The 20,570-nt window shown below is 35.1% G+C and overlaps 1 non-coding gene across 1 annotated transcript; it reads left to right on the top strand.

Moving 5' to 3' along the window:
* The first annotated feature begins 7,560 nt into the window (after nt 1-7,560).
* LOC132537876 (U6 spliceosomal RNA) lies at nt 7,561-7,666 on the top strand. The gene has a single exon (XR_009549299.1). It is a non-coding gene; the product is annotated as a U6 spliceosomal RNA (small nuclear RNA).
* Nucleotides 7,667-20,570: the final 12,904 nt, after the last annotated feature.

Genomic DNA, 20,570 nt, shown 5'->3' with positions numbered 1-20,570 from the left:
CCAATATTACACTTGACAGTGTATAGTCATACTGTTCCTTAATATTTCATGGAAATTGGTAGAAAATACAGCAATTTTAAAGCACAGTGTTTTCTCTACCTAGCTAATAAGTATATGACAATAGATATATGTTTGACAGACTATTTTTAAGCAACAATGCTTAAATTTAAAAGAAATTAGAGTTCAAGACACCATTTTTTAAAAGATTTTATTTATTTATTCATGAGAAATGATAGGAGAGAGAGAAAGAACCAGACATTACTCTGGTACATGTGCTGCTGGGGATTGGAGTTGGAACCTCATGCTTGAGAGTCCAAAGCCTTATCCACTGTGCTACCTCCTGGACCTCCACCAAGTCACCATTTTTAAATGGTACAATATACTTTGGTTTTAATAAAAAATTATTGAAGCATTCATTTTTGTGTAATTGAATAAAATGATCTATTTTGGGGAAAAGTCCTTTGAGAAGGCCCTGATATCAATCATGGAATCTAAGAGAATTTTTTTTGTTGTTGTTGTTGTTCTTGTTTTGTTTTTATTCTTGGCTTCATACAGACACCAATGAGAATTTCTTATTAGATGATAGAAATGTGATAGAAATGTGAGATAACACTTTCAAACCTAAAACACTAAAGAACCCTAATTGAAGATACTGTGAATATATTTGAAAGTCATAATGAAAATATACAACTTCTTTCATGTGATATTTTAATTATAACTAATGACACTTTAAAAATGATTCGCTAGTGAGATAAAATAAAAACTGATGTTTTCATGCACTGATGATCAATTATTTGATTGAAGCAACTGCTGTTTATTCCACTATAAAAATCAATGTGTTATTTAAAATATCAAAAATTACTCTGTCCTTGAAGATATTTTTCTTTATATCCAAGGGATATTTTCAACTAACACTGAACAATTTTCAATTCAGCATGTTAAAATGCATGTAAAATTTTTTCCATGATATTTGGCTCTTTCATTTAAAATAATTTGTTAATTACATTCTTAGTTAATTTAAAATTTGAGTTAATGGCAAAAGAGAACATATAAAGGAAAATATTGTTAATAAATGCTTTTCAGATTTACAACTATGTTTTACTATGTTTATCTTATTTTTTTCTTAATACAGAATGCTGTAATTTTTTTTTTGCTACATCAGTGATCTGTTATAGTAAGTTATCTCTTTTTTAATTTATTATTTTTTAATTTTTACCAGAGCATTGTTTAGCTCTGGCTTATGGTGGTGTGAGGACTACTCCTGAGACTTTCCAGCCTCAGGTAGGAAAGTCTCTTTGCATAACCATTATGCTATCTCCCCCATCTATAAGTTATCTCTAAGATACCAGTTTTGGGTTTTTTTTTTTTGCCCTCCATAGTTATTGCTGGAGCTGCACTACAAATCTACTGCTCTTAGAAGCTATTTTTTCCCCTTTTGTCGCCCTTATTGTTTATCATTGTTGTTATTGTTGTTGTTGGATGGGACAGAGAGAAATCAAGAGAGAAGAGAAAACAAGAGGGGGAAAGAAAGACACCTACAGACCTGCTTCACTGCTTGTGAAGCAACCCTCCTGCAGGTGGGAAGCTGGGGGATAGAAGCCAGATCCTTATGCTAATCCTTGCACTTTGTTCCATGAGTTTAACCCGCTGCGCTACCTACTGTCCAGACTCCAGGATACCAGTTTTTAACAGCAATGTGCACCTCACTGAGAGAAGCTTCAAGAACTGTGCACTAGTGCTGTGGTGTCTCTTCTCTGTCTCACTTATCCTCTGTCAAAAATTAAAAGAATATCTTAAAGTCCTTCTACAGCATAGAATAAATCAGATCTGAGATCTCAGCAAGTAAAAACAAAAAGATTAAGAATGAGAATTGTGTTTTCTAAGATGTTCCAAATGAATTTGTTAGCCTGTTACTTTATTTTAATATGATGCAGTATTTTTGAAATACTATAAATGGCACAAAAAGGAAGTATATGAATAATTTTTTTAAAAAGAAGGAAGTATACAGTGTTATTTTAATTATTCAGATAGTAATTCTGGAGAAACATTACTAGATGATAATAGTCAAGGGGCTATAAATATCTGGGACTCAGAATTATTTTCAAAGCGTGATTATGTAACATTTCCCCAAGTATGCAAGAACATTTTACTTATTCAAGTTTATTATTGCAGGTAGTTAATCTGAGGATCCAGTCTTAAAATCATGAAATAACAAGATAAAACAACATCTAAATACCATTCTTGGTATTAATGCTGCAATGATTTGTCTCATGATATTATAGTACTTTGAAATCCAAACTTGTCAGAAAAAAATAAAGACTTTCATCATGTGGATTAGAGGAATTATTAAAATTTTCTCTAATTTTGAGTATTTGTATATACCACATCTCAGACATGTGCATGGGTTAAAATCAATTTCAAATAAATAAAACAGTATGCAATTTTAAATTTAAAAAAATGGAGGAATGTTTTTTCCTTTTAGTAGATAACTTGTAGAAAAGCAAGTAGAATGAAGGTAAAAAATATTGCCTAACATATTTGCAAAAATTCTTTTATAGCCCTCAGTCCTTTGAAGAAGTTTCAACCTTTTGGGCATACTTTAAAATTAATTGATATAGTATTTTTAAATATAGCTCATAGTTTCATAATCTTCTGCAGACATAGCAACAGATTGTCTGCAAATCAATCTTTTCTTGTTAGTGTGTCAGCAGCTCCTGCTTTGTCCAAGTTAATCATTCAACCTGCTGAAACCTAGCAAGCTTGCTTTGCTTGTTTTGGCCTTGTCAGCAGTAAAGCAGGTGCAGGTGGTTTTCTTAATGAAACCATTCTTAACAAAATCATTTTCCTTTCCTTCTACCTGTAATAAACTCCTATACTGGTTATTTTTCTTGAGAAAATTGTTTTTAAAACTTTTTTTTTGCATGCAGTGATGTTCAATGTGTTCATATTTCTAATTCTATAAATTGGATTAAATCTGAGCAAATCCTCAAAACTGCCATAACCCATTCTTTTTAAAATTTCTAAAATTAGAGAGGGAGAAAGAGCTAGAGCATCACTCTGACACATAGTCTGTCAGGGGTTCAATATTTGATGCCGTGCATGAGAGGCCAAGGCTTCACCCACAGTGCCACTTTCTGGGTTCCAGTATAGCTTATTTTTTATAGCTAATTTCATGATCCCATGTTTTCATGTTCTTTTCTATACCTCATCAGATCCCCTGTGATCTTTTCCACAGATCAAGGATTTTCACTTAAGTTCTCTGCCATATTCATCAATGTAAGTAATTACATAATTCTATGAGTTTACCAATGAAAGGAAAATAAAGTGGACATCTTAAGGAGACTAAATGTAAATACATGAACTACTGGACAGTGTTGGTGAGACGACAAATTGGTACTCCCAGAACTTGGCGATGTATTTTCAGACTTTTATTATGAATTTTGATACAGCCATTGAGTTCAGATTTTGAGAAGTGTTTTATCTCAGATAATCATAGATATATTTCAAAATTATTCACAAAAATGTATATCACGGAATTATTATAAAAGCAAAATAGAATCAGCTTAAGTGTCCATTTATGAGGTAATGTTATCTAAATTAGACCAGAATAAATATGATGAAAGAAAATGAAATGAATGCACACACAAAAAATGTCCCTTGGTATTGAAGAGATGTTGAATACAAGGAGTCATAATTATGTTAATTGTGACATTGTTTCCAATTGCTAAAAATAAAATATCCTTTTACATGACCTTCAGTATGAGAATTCATAAGATTATCTTCATACAAAGTACAATGGATATAAGCATGAATGCACGAACTAGAATTTCTTATGTCCCTCTGAGTGTTTTAATATATAAGCAGTGAGTCCGTAGAAATGTATACATTCTATTATATTTTACTTGAAGACTAAGTAGGATTAATATTGCTGCATGTTTATGTTAAATGTTTATGTATTATACAGATTTTATGTACTTACATATTGAGTTCTCAGAAAAGTCATGATGTTTTTTGCAAAGAAAAATAATGTCATTACTTTTCCAATAGCCTAATATTTTTATATTATACATCTTTAAGAAATAAAATTTTTAATACAGTTATGGAATTAATTAGTGCAAAAATTCCTAGAACTGAAAGCAGGAGAATAAATTCAGAATTATATGAAAGGCATGTGTGTGTATAATAAATATCATATTGAGAAAACATGAAAATTTTTTAGTACTGGAACTGAGCATTCTCTATACTTTTTCCCCTTTTTGTTGCCCTTTTTATTGTTATTGTGGTCATTGATGTTGTTGTGGTAATTGATGTTGTTGTTGTTGGATAGGACAGAAAGAGAGACAAGAGGGGAAGACAGAGAGGGAGAGAGAAAGATAGAAACCTACAGACCTACAAATTTACTGCAATTATTTTATAATAGAAAATACAATTTTATAATGAAGTTATAGAAAGAAAATTGTTCAAAAATCACATGACAATATTATATCCTGTTGTATTACTAAAAGTATTAACTTTTGGGCACCTCTCCCCACCTGCAGAGGAGTAGCTTCACATGCGATAAAGTAGGTCAACAGGTCTCTTTCTCTCCCCGTCTGTGTCTTGCCCTCCTCTCTCCATTTCTCTCTGTCCTACCTAACAACGACATAAATAACAACAATAATAACTAAAACAAGGGCAACAAAAGGGAAAATAAATAAATAAATATAAAAATTTTAAAAATACTTTAAAAATTTTGGGCACCTGTCTACCATGCTCTTAGATATGTATGTTTTGGGGTCAGGTGGTGGCACACTAGGTGAAGCTCACCTATTACAAGTGTGTAAGGACTTGGGTTCAAGCACTGGTCCCTACCTACAGGGAAGAGGTTTCATGAGTGGTGAAACAGTGCTTCAGGTGTCTCACTCTCTCTTCTAGCTCTCTTCTATCAATTTCTCTCTATCTCTACTTGAAAGGGAAGAAAGAAGGAAGGAAGGAAGGAAGGAAGGAAGGAAGGAAGGAAGGAAGGAAGGAAAGAGAGGGAGGAAGGAAGGAAGAAAACCTAGATGATTGTCTTCCATATGATAAAGCCAAATTGAAAAAAAATGAACACTAGAGTATTTCTACCCTGCTCTTTCCCTTCTTCTTTACAAGAACTTTTTTTTTTAATTTTTTATTTAAGAAAGGATTAATTAACAAAACCATAGGGTAGGAGGGGTACAATTCCACACAATTCCCACCACCCAATCTCCATTTCCCACTCCCTCCCCTGATAGCTTTCCCATTCTCTATCCCTCTGGGAGCATGGACCCAGGGTCATTGTGGGTTGCAGAAGGTGGAAGGTCTGGCTTCTGTAATTGCTTCCCCGCTGAACATGGGCTTGACTGGTCGGTCCATACTCCCAGCCTGCCTCTCTCTTTCCCTAGTAGGGTGGGTCTCTGGGGAGAGATCCAAAAGGCCGAGAAACACATGAAAAAATGCTCCAAGTCTCTGATTGTCAGAGAAATGCAAATCAAGACAACAATGAGTTATCACTTCACTCCTGTGAGAATGTCACACATCAGAAAAGGTAACAGCAGAAAATGCTGGAGAGGGTGTGGGGTCAAAGGAACCCTCCTGCACTGCTGGTGGGAATGTCAATTGGTCCAACCTCTGTGGAGAACAGTCTGGAGAACTCTCAGAAGGCTAGAAATGGACCTACCCTATGACCCTGCAATTCCCCTCCTGGGGATATATCCTAAGGAACCCAACACATCCATCCAAAAAGATCTGTGTACACATATGTTCTTGGCAGCACAATTTGAAATAGCAACCCAGGTGTCCAACAACAGATGAGTGGCTGAGCAAGTTGTGGTATATATACACAATGGAATACTACTCAGCTTTACAAGAACTTTTGTAGTAATTTTATGCCAAGTGACCGACCATTTCTCCAACTTTCAGATAATCCACTAGTTATGTCTTCAAGTCTTAAGAGTGTGAATGACTGTTGCTATGGGCACCATTCCTTATTTTCTTCTGTGTCTCAGCACTCTTCTCTACATATTGAGACACTTTATAATCTGCTTGCTGAAACTTCACTTCCTGATGGAAATTTAGTTAATGAACTGATGAAATATAAAGGCAAAGAAAAACACAGTTATACTACCACAATAAAATATCCACAATAAAATATGACAGTGCATTTAACACAGTTTTTGCAGTGTGGACAAGACAGATGTTGATAAAACTGGTTAAGAGAGATGATAAATGGCAGTAGGTGGAATGTTGACATCTGTCTCAGGGAGATAAGAAGCTGCACACTCTTAACAGCAACAGTCAAAAAAAAGCATTGACTCAATTCAAGAATGACCTTGGAGGGCACCACTTTGCCATGCATGTGGCACAGGCTTAGCCCAACCTCCATTGTGCACTATGCATTCACTAAGTGCAAGGACCCAGCATGAAGCCACTGGTCCTCACTTGCAGAGGGTGTGAAATGGTTAAGCTTCACAAGTGTTGAAACAGTGCTGCAGGTATCTCTTCCTCTCTTTCTGTCTCTATTTTTAATTTTATTTATAAAAAGAAAACACTGACAAAACCCATAGGATAAGAGGTATACAACTCCAAACAATTCCCACCACCAGAACTCCATGTCCCATCCCCTCCTTCTCTATTTACCTTTCCCTCTCTCAATTTCTCTCTTATCAAATTAAAAAAATAATAAATGCTTCTTTAAAAATGATTCATTTCATTTGAGACAGAGTTTCAGACATAGAGAGAGAAAGAAAGAGAGGAGAGAGAGAGAGAGAGAGAGAGAGAGAGAGAGAGAGAGAAAGAGAGAGAGAGAAGCCAGAGTGCCAACTCCAGAATATGTTGTACCTGAACCTGGAGGCTTGAACCTAAAGCCTCAGGCATGTAAGACCTGAGCTCTCCCAAATGAATTATTTTCCCAGCTGCACTGCTAGATTCCAGATAGTAAATTCAAAATGTCATTTCATTTAGAGTGTTTCTGTATGTTTGTTTAATGTAGACGACTTACTATGATGAGTGAACATGCATAGGTATGTTACATGTTTTCATCTTCTGTAATCTTTATTAATGAAATCCTTTGTTTTAAACCTTGTATCTCTGCAAGTTATTCTATAGACAGGGAAAAAAGTTGTCCTGAGTGACAATTAATGTACCAGTAAATATTTAACAACTGGTTTTCTAGGCAGAAAATAGCTCTTTTTTGGTGACAATGACTAATTTCTTGGCTTTAAATACTATCACCATGGCGTATTTCATGATGTGAAGTGACATCATTAAATCTTGAGATGGGAAGAGATATGCAGTAAGATAGCATTAAATATAATCTCTACCAACATGAAAAAATTGACATAACTAATCTTAACATTAGAGGCAGTACAGTGTAATTTGATGAGGAAGCAATGACTTCTGAGTGTTTCGCTACATTTATGTTTACTACAATTTAAAACTTTTTTTATGTTTATACAGTTCAATTGTTCAACAAGTTCTTGTCTCCTGAAAAATGTGTGTAAACTGGTTGAAATAAGTATTTGTTTTTTACTGTATTATGATTTGAAATGTCACCAGTATTTGGTGTTTCTTCAACAGCTCCTATCCTAAAGTTAGAATGAAGCAGAGAAGATTAGCATGTTCCCTGTGTGAGGACAGCCTGCAAATTTCTGAAACATTACATTTTTTTTAAAGAAACATCATCCTAGATGATGGTTTTGAAGAAAATTAGTTGAATTCTACCACTGGATTCTTATTGTTGTGTGCTGAGAAGAACTCAGTGAATTGTGGCAGCTATTAGGTTGAATATAAAGTTAGGAAAACCAGGAGCATAAAAGAGCATTTTACTGTTTTCTACTAATTACAGCTCAATATTATCTGCATTTTTGGGTTTCTTAGGAATTTTGGGTTAACATTATGACTACATATTCTTTATGATTCATTTATTGGATAGAAGCAACCAGAAATTGAGAGGGAAGGGTGATAGAGAGGAAGAGAGACAGAGAGACACCTGCAGCACTGCTGCACCACTCAAAAAGCTTTCCCCCTGCAGGTGGGGTCTGGGCCTCCAATCAGGGTCCTTACTAAGTAATATGTGCGCTCAACTAAATGCACCACCCAGCTCAACTAAGTGCACCACCCAGCTCCACTTACAGTATACTTTTAAAAGAAAACAAAGAACTGTTCGTGATCTTTAGTGATGTTAATCCTAGAATTCAAAGAATCATTTAATTCATAATGATTATTTTAACTAATAACTATGAATCATCATTTAAAGGAAATGATTTTTAGTTTCTGTTAGTAGCAATAGTGATCACAGTCCCAAGTCTTCAACAACTTTTAAATAAAATGTATGTGGCACTTCATAAATAAAAATGAAAAATTTAATGATCTGCTTAATTTTTTCTCATTATCATTATATATTTGAATATTTAAAGGGTTAAAAATGCTGAGTGGGGCAAAAATGGGTTACTAATGGAACCAAAAATACCTTCTTTTCAAAGGAAATACGTAATACAAATTTGCTGATTAAATTGTTCATAGTCAAGAGAAATGGGGATTGAGGTGAGTAGAGTGAAAAGTCAACAGGATTCTTATTGTTTTTGTGTATGTTTTGCAAGCCTGGTACTTCTGTTCCAAACTAACTTTTGTCATGCAACCCTGTTGTGAAAGTCTTTTCCCAAGGTTCAGGCAGTGGCGCACCTGGTTAAGCACACACACACTACAGAGTTCAAGGACCCGGGTTCAAGCCTCTGGTTCCCACCTGCAGGGGGAAAGCTTCAGAAGTGATGAAGCAAAGCTGCAGGTGTCTCTCTCTCTCTCTCCATCTATATCTTCCTCTCCCCTCAACTTCTCTCTGTCTCTATCCAATAATAAATAATTTTAAAAAAAAAAATGCTTTTCCCCTGATTTTGGGTAGCGTCCTAATTTTCTATTTGATTTGTTACCTTACCCTTACTTTCTCTCCACCATTAAGGAGTCATTGATCTCAATAGTTTATTAGAACCTTTCCATTCATTTAATATTTGCTTTGTGTCTTCAATGCCACAAGGTACTGCTTAATACTAGTTGTATAGTGCTGAATAGGATGAACCACATTTGCCCATCTCAGGACAAACATTTCCCTTTTACAATAGGTAATAGTTACACTAGCAATTATTATTGAAGAAATTATTATAGTAATTTCATGGTATAATCACACACACACACACGAAATCTCTGTTGGAAAATTCAGTTAGGTTTTGATATAAAGTAACTTTAAATAGATTAGGTTCACCTATACAAGTCTGTCACTAGGTTGCTAAACATTAATTACATATTTAGAAAATATTTTGATTTTAACCTTTCAGACTTTCATTATTTGGTCCTCATATATTAGTAGCATCATTAGTCTGATAATCATTTTTGTAAGTGGGATCAATAATATCATGCATTTTAGATTTTTTCCATGGTGTATATTTGACTACATAGATATTAAATTATTTTTTAATTTTAATTAATTTATTTACTGACTAGAGACAGAAAAAAATGAGAGGGAAAGGGGAGACAGAAAGGAAAGACAGAGAAATACCTGCAACACTGACTCACTGCTTGTGAAGCTTTCCTCCTGCAGGTGGGGACTGAGGGCTTTAACCCAGGTTTTTACACATTATAGCATGTGTGTTCAGCTAGGCTTGTCACGACCTGGCCACAAGACATTAAATTCTTAAAGAAAATATATACGAAGCCCTTTTAGAAAAAGGGGGAAGGGGGTCGGGTGGTAGAGCAGCAGGTTAAGAGTACATGGCGCAAAGCACAGGGACTGGCATAAGGATCCCGGTTTGAACCCCGGGCTCCCCACCTTCAGGGGAGTCACCTCACAAGTGATGAAGCAGGTCTGCAGTTGTCTGTCTTTCTTTCCCCCTCTCTATTTTCCCCTCCTCTCTCCATTTCTCTCTGTCCTATCCAACAATGACGACATCAATAACAATAATAAAATAATAACCACAACAACGATAAAAAAAAACAAGGGCAACAAAAGGAAAAAAATAGCCTACAGGAGCAGTGGATCTGTGGTGCAGTCACCCAGCCCCAGCAATAAACCTTGAGGCAAAAAAAGGAAAAGAAGTAAAGAAAAGAAAAGTAAAAGAGGGGGAGAGAAGGTCACGGAGAATGGTGGCACCAAGCCCCAATCATAATCATAACATGGTAATAAAAGAAGGAAGAAGAAAAAGTTGCAAGAAAATTCAAAGAAGGTCACATGACCAAATTCATTATTTGCCTACAAAATTAAAATATTTATTATCTGGTCCCTTATACATAATATATTCACCCCTGAATTTTAACAATTTCAACAATTAAGTTATTTCATCCAAATGCTTACTAGAATGCTGTTAGCATCTATTTCATAAACTCTAGGTTGTTTCTATAAGTTTATAAATACAAATTATTAAAAATAACAAAATGGCAGATAATTCCTTATCTTCCTTGCTGTAGTGTTTAATATTAAGCATAGTCACTGACATCTGTAAGCATAATCTGACATCTGTATGTTTTTGTATTTAGTTAAACAAAAGCCCTATAGACATAGAAAATAATACATTTTCTAAACTATTGAATGTTTTCAGAAACAGTTTCTCTTGGAAAATCTTAACACTATAGCTCAATCCAGTGAGACCCTATTTATACCATGTTACTCTTTTTATCTTCGTTTATACAATATTGATAGTTTAAGTGTTTTAATGAATATTTCAGTTATTTATTTCTATGGCTCACAGAATGTGGCTAAGGGCGTAGAGACTCATTAATAATGGAAGGGATCCCTAGCTTTTTGTTCAGCTTCCTACATCAACTTGGCATAACTATAATGCAACATATGGTTCTCACCACAGGCATTCAAATTTAACCTACTCAGTTTTCTTTCTGACAGAACTATAGTAAGGAATTCCAGACTCCTAGAGGCCTTGATAGAAATCAGTCCCACAAGATCATTAAAACACAAATTTTCACATTAATTAAAATATATCCAATCATTTTCAATTACTGTCAATTATTCTGAGTTTTGAAAGTTTTGAAAAATAATTCAATTAATGTTATTTTCTCTTTAAGTTGACAAATTTTTTTAAATTATTTTTAATCTTTATTTATTTGATAGAGACAGCCAGAAATTGAGAGGAAGGGGGAGACAGAGAGAGAAGACAGAGAGACACCTGCAGTACTGCTTCACCACTTGTGAAACTTTTCCCTGCAGGTAGGGACCAGGGGCTTGAACCAGGGTCCTTGCGCACTATAACACGCGTGCTCAACCAGGTGCACAACCACTCAGCCCCAAGTTGACAGATTCTATGAGATACCTCTGGTCAACAATATTGAAGTAATAGTGATGTTAGTGCACATTGATCCTCCATTTCTAAAAATTAATTTAACTCCTGGAACGTTGCTGGCTAAATTTTTCTGAATGACATCTACTGCAAACACTAAAAATACATGTAATCTCTATGTCTAGTCCACCCGCCTCTGTTAACTTTGCTGAGTAAAAAATAATAATGTAGCAGCAACTAACTGTGTCACTACATTAGATACAGCTGTATGTAAATAGCATTAAATAACATAAATCATGGTGAGGCCTTGTATGACACAGGAAATCCTAACAATGGGATTTTCAGAGTCAACCAAATTTCCAAATAACTTGGTTATGATAATAACTATCTCTTAACTTCTTAAACCCTAAGAAGGAACCCTCCCCCATTGTTCATAAAATCCGTATTTCTCCCAGTAGTGAAACCTGAGCTGCGGGGCTCGTCTTAGAGCAGGCTTCTCTCGACCCATACCAATGATACTGCTTTGGCTGAACTTAATCAATGAACTTAATCAACAGTACCACCTTGATGTGTTTCAGATGACAGACCTGTGAAGTCAACCCTTCAGCTCCAGTACTCTGGTGAGACCATTCCTAGCTCATAGGAATCCATAACTCCATTTTGGGTGCTGCACTTCCTAACAAAGCCCCAGCATCTAGATACATACCAGGACCCAAAAGATAGAACACATGTGCATATATATTCTAACTGTAGGGGGAAATATATACTTTAAAGCAAAAGTGCACAATAGTTTGAAGTGCAGCAAGCAAGTAGAAAGATCTAAAAAAGACAACATAAAGTACTTAATCAAATAGTTTCTATTTAGACCTAGGTATTGCCCTTACCTACTTCCTATTTCACTTCCTTCAATCACTCCAAAGCTAACCTTCTCAGACAAGTAAGGACTATAAAAGCTAGATAATAGCAAGAGACCAGCATACTTTAATGGTGGCTATTTTGGTTACTATCAGACTACCTCTTTTCCCGGGGGCCCTTGTCAGGGAATTATGGGATTCCCAAGGAACTATGGGATTCCCAAGGAATTATGGGATTCCCACACAGACATGTTTCAGCCACCAGGTTCCAGATGCCATCAGGATGCTGGCCAGGCTTCCCTGGACTGAAGACCCCACCAACATGTTCTGGAGCTCTGCTTCCCCAGAGACCCACCCTACTAGGGAAAGAGGGAGGCAGACTGGGAGTATGGACCAACCAGTCAATGCCCATGTTCAGCGGGGAAGCAATTACAGAAGCCAGACCTTCTACCTTCTGCAACCCACAATGACCCTGGGTCCGTGCTCCCAGAGGGATAGAGAATGGGAAAGCTATCAGGGGAGGGGATGGGATATGGAGATTGGGTGGTGGGAAATGTGTGGAGTTGTACCCCTCCTACCCTATGGTTTTGTTAATTTATCCTTTCTTAAATAAAAAATAAATTAAAAAAAAACTTATGAGAACTGTGGTGGTTATGGTGGATGAGAGGGGATGCAAACTTTTGTGATGGGTGTGGTGTAAGATTATAAATTATAATCTTACATTCTTGTAACAAAGTATAAATATGAAATTACAAGTAAAATTAAATTAAATTTAAAATGCCATATTTTAACCACTAAAAAATAATAATCTAATAGAAACTGCTCATTCTAAGCATGCTAAAAAATAAATAAAAGGCTAAGCAAACAAAAAACCTAGGAATTTCCCATTTCCAGCAATTATACTATGGTTATGTAGTAGAAGAAAGATTTATGTATGAAAATGTATAAGGGTCTGATATTTTGTGTACACACTGAAATATTTAGAGGTCAAGAAATATATCTATAACTCATCCTCAAACATTTCAAAGATATATGTACTTACATATATATATATATATATATATATATACAGTCACAAACATATAAATAGGGATATACATATATATATATATATATAGAGAGAGAGAGAGAGAGATTCACATTTTTGAACACTAAATATCAAAACTTGCCTCATTACTGCTGTCCATATATGTAAATATTGAGGATATGGCTTTCACAATTCCTTTACCTTTCCATATTTTTTCATGACTTGGAACATTTATTTAGGAAAATTTGCAACTGTAACCTTTTTCTTTACCCTTTAGATCTGTAAATCATTCCAAAGACTATACCCAGTCAGAGGTTTCTCAAGGTTGCTTTGAAATGAAAGCATCATGAAAGAGAATCTCATATCCCATCTCCTTGGAAAGATAGGGATCTTAAGTTACATAAACACTAATGAACACATTTTATGGCCAAATTAACATTGACTTACTTTTCCCCTACAGTAATTCTCTACCTTTCCTTTCAGAGCAATTGAATTTGATCTTTCTCCTCAAATGCAAGTCTTGAGTAAAGTTATCTTTATCCATTTAATTTCATCAGTGCAATTTTTCTTTGTCAATAGTCACATCAAGTTGAGACATATCTGTCAACAGCATACGTTGCTAAGAAAAGTACTTAGAAAATTTAATACAGCATCACTCATGAATAATTATGCTCAAGAAGCTGATGGAAAAATTTTCTCTTTTTATACAAATATAAGATTCCCTTTAGTTTGAAAACTGATTATCAGGGTAAACTATTTAAAATACTTTACATAAAAATTCAAAGTTAGAGATCAAAGGACTGCAGAAACCTGGAATCAAAGTTAGTCTTATAAACTGTGAAGTTCAGTTTCAGTAATTTGTTCTGTGATATCCCAGGAAGTGATCATCTTCTTTCTACATAATTATTTGTAGCAGCAGAAATCTTGTCCAGCTTAACTTTTGTATGTCTTTATAAAAAATAAATCTTACCATTGCTTAACTTTGATGCAGTCAGCTTTATCTAATTATTTAAAAAACTAAATACTGGTAAATATGCATGTCTCCTAAATTTTTTACATAACTTTTGTGCATCTTCTCAAGTTCAATATTTCAACCAGTTCTACTTACCAACCCTAGATTCTACTTAGAGCTATTTTTAAATAAATATTCTATAAATCATATTTGTGAAAATACTCAAATTAAATGTAGCAGGTTAGACCAATCAACTTCATGCTGGTGGTGGTTAAATGGTGGCAGTAAAATCTATTTTCCAGAACATTAGTGACAGCTATGCTAGAGACAGTCAGTTGTCTGCTATGGTTATGGTGATTGAACAAGCTTGGTGTCTGTGACTCAAGAGTGCTTATGTCTCAAGGAAACCATTCTCTAGAACAACTGATTCTTGCTTCCACTTAGTCTCTTTTGTTGCCACTTATTTACAAAACTTATGTTACAGTCTCTTTAGCAAATCTTTGAACCTATTCCCTTGTCAATTTAGTCAACCACACCAACATTATTTGCTAAGAACCTTTATTTCAGCACTTCTTTTTAACTAATTATGTAATAAATGAACTCCAAATTTATGTTCATTGTGCTGTAGTATATAGATGAGGTATAACTCTGATAAAATGCCAGTTGTAATTTATCATTTTTTATCTTAGATTTCCTTTAGTTCTTATCTTTGAAAGTTATGTTTTAGATATGTTAACATTTTAGATATTTTACCATTTCTGGATCAATCTAGATGTTAGCTCAATCAAATATGCTTTTTTGAGGTAGAAAGGTGTAAGCAGTTCTAACACAAGTAAATCTTTTTTGAATAGAGAGCAATAAAACAAAGCCCTGGTAATATAGAAATTTGATTACAGATCAGACCCATCAGATTCTGTTTTTAATCTGAAGTCAAAAGTGGGAATGAAAACATTATTCAGTGGAATAAATCTCTGTCATAGTTTTGGCATTAATTCTAGAACACTTTGTCACTTAGTTATGCTATACTCAACTTTATAATTTTTTTAAATTTCTTTTTTGGTTGATTAATGTTTTGCAGTCGACAGTAAACACAACAGTTTGTACATGCATAACATTTCTCCATTTTCCACATAACAATAGAACCCCCACTAGGTCCTATTGTCATCCTTTTTCAGGACCTGTAATCCTTCCCCCCACCAATCCCAGAGTCTTGTAATTTGGTGCAATACACCAACCCCAGTTCAGGTTCTACTTGTGTTTTTGCTTCTGATCTCATTTTTCAACTTCTGCCTGAGAGTGATATCATCCCATATTCATCCTTCTGTTTCTTACTTCTTTCACCTAACATTTCTTCAAGCTCCATCCAAGATGGGATGAAAATGATGAAATCACTATTTTTAAGAGCTGAGTAGCATTCCATTGTGTATATATACCACAACTTTCTCAGCCACTCATCTGTTGTTGGACACCTGGGTTGATTAGGTTTTATCTATTACTAATTGTGCTACTATGAACATAGGTATACACAAATCCTTCTGGATGAGTGTGTTGGGTTCCTTAGGATATATCCTTAGGGGAGGAATTGCAGGATCATAGAGTAGGTCCATTTCTAGCCTTCTGAGAGTTCTCCAGACTGCTCTCCACAGAGGTTGGACCAATTGACATTCCCACTAACAGTGCTGGATAATTTCTTTGACCCCACAACCTCTCCAGCATTTGTTACTACTACCTTTTCTGATGTATGACATTCTCACAGGAGTGAACTGGTATCTTACTGTTGTCTTTATTTAAATTTCTCTGACAATCAAAGATGTGGGGCATATTCTCATGTGTTTCTTGGCCTTTTGGATCTCTTCCATGGAGAATATCCTGTCCATGTCCTCTCCCCATTTTTGGGTGGGGTCATTTATTTTCTTGTTGAGTTTGGCAACTTCTTTACATATTTTTGTTATTAAACTCTTATCTGATGTATAGCATGTAAATATCTTCTTCCATTCTGTGATGGGTTTCTTTGTGGGTGCTAACTTCCAGGCTCTCAATTCTATTCCACTGGTAAATGTATCTATTCATGTTTTATTACCAGGCAGTTTTGATTACAATGGCCCTGTAATACAATTTGAGATCTGGGAGTGTGAGGCCTCCAGTTCTGTTCTTTCTTCTCAAGATTGTTTTGGCAATTCTAGGTCTTTTCTGGTTCCAGATAAACATTTGTAGCATTTGTTCTTTTCTCCCCAAAAAATGTGGTTGGGATCTTGATGGGGATAGCATTAAATTTGTATGTGGCTCTGGGTAGTACATTCATTTTGATAATGTTAATTGTTCCAACCCATGAACATGGAATATTTTTCTACTTCTTTGTGCCTTTTTCAATTTCCTTGAGTAATTTTTAGTATACAAGTATTGCACTTCTTTGGTTATGTTTATTCCTAGATATTTTATTGTTTTTGTTGCAATAGTAAAAGGAATTGATTTCTAGATTTCAACTTCTTCTACCTTAGTGTTTACATAGAGGAACGCCACTGACCTTTGCATGTTAATTTTGTAGCCTGACACCTTACTGTATTGCCTGATGATTTCCAAGAGCTTCTTGCTGTTTTCTTTAGGTTTTTCTATTTGTACTATCATGTCATCTACAAATAGATTGACATAAATAGGGAGAGATTGACTTCTTCTATTCCTATCTGTATCTTTAAGTCTGGGATAATTCTGTTTGAGACCCTCTGGGCTTCTGGAACCTTTTATATTCTGCTGATTCCAGGTTCAAGTTTTGTGGAAGATGCATTGTAAGAAGGAAGAATCAATAACATATAAATATATATGTTTGCCTCCAGGGTTATTGATGGGGCTTGGTGCCTGTACTGTGAACCCACTGCTCCTGTGACCATTTTTTTTTTCATACAAAATAGAGAAATTTAGAGAGGAAGGAGAGATAGGGAGGGGTAGAGAAAACACCTGCTGACCTTCTTCACCTCTTGTGAAGTGACCTACTTACAGGTGGGGAAAGCCAGGGGGGCTTAAACGGGGATCCTTGTATGGGTCCTATCACTTCATAATATGTCTAAAACATATTTCCAAAGGCTTTCAAATTTCTATTTTCTAGAACTCCAGCATCCCTAAGAACAAGGTTCCTGAGAGAAGATCCAGTCTCTGTTAATTTTTCTGGCTTAGGATCAGTATTTTACAGATCTATTCTTCAAGTAGCTATATTCAAGCAATATTAAGAGTATTTTTATTCCAGTTCCTTTTATTCTTTTCTGCTGATTTTCTAATTCTTGTCAGTGATGATGACACCCTTTGTTCCCCTATATAACTCATTGATGCCAACTGCAGTAGTAGTGCACTAAACTTGAAGATAAGAGGTTTCAAGTTCAGTTCCTGGAGCCACCAATTGCCAATAAACAAAAGCAAACAAATAATAAATAAGCAAACAAAAATCTACTAATGTAAAACTGGAAAAGTTAATTTACACTAGATATGTTACTTCCCCTTTATGTCATTCTTGACCTGCTTCTCTTTTGTCAATTCATTTTTTATTCATTTCAGTCTTATTTTTTTTTTAATTGTATTTTCAAGAATGTTTGTGGTCCATTCTGAGTTCCCCACCCCCCTGTCCACAAGGGAGGAGGGTCAAATTGTCTCTCCAGGGAGTCCTGGGGTAACTTAGAAGCCTCAGTGGAGCAATTCATTTACTGAAAGAAAAAGCAAGTAAATACAGGCCATCACTCAGAGGGAAGGTTTGGGGTATCACTAACCCAAACACAGAGCAACACAATGCATAGATACATTTTGACCAACAGACTGTCTCATCATAAGCTTTACAATGTGCATTTTTCTGGAGGTAAGTTGCAGGCACTTTAGAGCAGTAGGAGAGAGGAAAAGGGAGACAGCTTGAGCAATCAGCATGTTTGCCGGTGGTTTTAAAGTTAACACAGTAATCTGTGGCTTTTAATTAAAGAAGGAAGATGGGGGTGGGATGTGTAGAAAGGCGCCCATGTCCAGGGGTCCAGCAGTCATAAATTCCAGAGAATGGGGGACTAGCCCTTTTCCTCCTGAAGTGGGACATGGGGGTCAACCCTCTTGGACCTCATGAAAACAATGGCCTGGACTTTCCAGGACAGTGGGCCCATTCTCCAACAGATGTTACCTAATTTTAAACCACACTATTTATGGAGCAGACTGTGACTCTGTAAGTCATGGTGTTACTTAAAAAAAGTTAATGAGAATACATATAAATATATATGCATATGCAATTTCTGTGAAATAGTAACAACTTGATTAGCAATATATATATATATTAATATATATATGCAAGTTCCTCTAACTATAAAGTAATATACCTAAAATATTCTTATAATCACATTTCTCACATTTTCATTAATATTATTTATTTATTGTGTAGTTTGCTTTTTCTATGTGCAAAAAGTTGAAAAATATTGAGTAGGTAAATTTAAAATTGAGAAATTGTATTAGGATTTGTTTTCAGTATTTATATACTGTTGAATTGAGAAAAACCTATATTTCTTAACTTTTATTTAGTAAACTATTCAGTATTCCATGGATATATAATTAAAGGCTCAATACCATAATTTTATAGTGCCTTTGTAGTGTACTCTGCCTCCAGTGAAATACTTTCTAATTTCTGAAACATATCTGTAAGAGTCTAGACTCCACTTTTAAAGTTCAATTCCATTTTTTTAATTTTATATTTATTTTATTTATTCCCTTTTGTTGCCCTTTTTTTTTTTTATTGCTGTAGTTATTATTGATGTTGTCGTTGTTAGATAGGACAGAGAGAAATGGAGAGAGGAGGGGAAGACAGAGAGGGGGACAGAAAGATAGACACCTGCAGACCTGCTTCATGGCCTGTAAAGCGACTCCCCTGCAGGTAGGGAGCCAGGGGCTTGAACCAGGATCCTTACACCAGTCCTTGTGCTTTGGCCACCTGCACTTAACCCGCTGCGCTACCACCCGACTCCCAAGTTGTATTCCATTTAATGGACATATTTGTTAAATTTATTTATTTATTTTACTGTGGCATTTCATTCCTCATTCAAAGTCTTTTTACAGCAATTATCTTTATCTCCAACTAGCAATCAATTCATTTAAAATTTTTAAAAAATATTTATTTTCCTTTTGTTGCCCTTGTTGGTGTTTATTGTTGTTGTAATTATTTTTGTTGTGTTATTGATGTCGTTGTTGTTAGGTAGGGCAGAAAGAAATGGAGAGAGAAGAGGAAGACAGAGAGGGCGAGAGAAAGACACCTGCAAACCTGCTTCACCACCTGTAAAGCGACTCCACAGCAGGTGGGGAGCCAGTGGCTGGAACCTGGATCCTTGTGCTGGCCCTTGCATTTCACACCATGTGCGCTTAACCCGCTGCACTACCACCGGACTCCCAATCAATTCATTTCTAACAGTTTCATTTCCCGATTGACTGTCTTAGTTTAAGACTTACCAAGTTCCATGTTAACTACTACAATACATTTCTATCTCATTTCTTTTGCTCATACTTCTTACCATTCACTTCTTACTTCAGAGAGTAGGAGAGATAGAAAGTTAATGATTTGCTCGTAGATGGCTTATTTGTGGTTCTATAGAGATTCTTCAAACAACGAAGGACCAACCAAGATAGCTCAAATGGATAGTGCTTTAGCATTTGCATGACCCAGGTTCAATTCCAGGTCCTACCCTGCTGGAGAAAATTTTGATGTTCTAGTGGTTTTCTCTATGTCCTTCTGTTTCTCTGTCTCTCTCTATATAAAAGAGACCAAAATGGATAAATACCACTGATGACCTCCCCTCCTAACAAATATAATAAATTGTGGAAAATAGTAAAATATGGCAGATGGTCTACGCCATGCTACTGCTCCTATAATCTGTAGTATTTCCTTAATGATTACTGACTCAATCAATTTTTATAACATGAAGGTGAAATGCAGGGCTATTTCTAGATATTATGTGACACTTGGCTCATATTTTCAAACATTTAGAAGCTTAGAAAGATTAATTTAAATGTCAAAAGGAAAAGAAATACTGCTCTTTCTTTAGATGACTTTATTTTTATGGTCATGTTTTCCTTTATTTTATTTAATAATTCTTCTATGGAGTGACACAGTGAACATTTTTTAGTGTTACATACATCATATCCTATTAAATATTTATATTATCTGAAAATTAAATATGTCTTGATCTTTGAACTCCTAACAAATAGTAAATAAAATATTGCTTAAGAAAAAGTCAAAAGAGAATGTCATGAGTTCTGAAGAAATATATAGATAGATACACAATTATAAAGATGAAAGTTGACATCTCTGTGCATAGAGGAAAAGTCAGTAGTTAGTACCTGAGCAGTGAAACTGGGAAGAAATGGGAAATGTCATCAAAGTTCAGGACAGTACTTAAAATATGACCAAAGAGATGGTTTAATAAGAAAAAATTAGTCACTGTCAGCCCTAGCTTTAT

This window comes from Erinaceus europaeus, chromosome 3, assembly GCF_950295315.1.
Source record: "Erinaceus europaeus chromosome 3, mEriEur2.1, whole genome shotgun sequence".
NCBI lineage: Eukaryota > Metazoa > Chordata > Mammalia > Eulipotyphla > Erinaceidae > Erinaceus > Erinaceus europaeus.
This window is presented reverse-complemented; position numbering and strand designations above follow the sequence as displayed.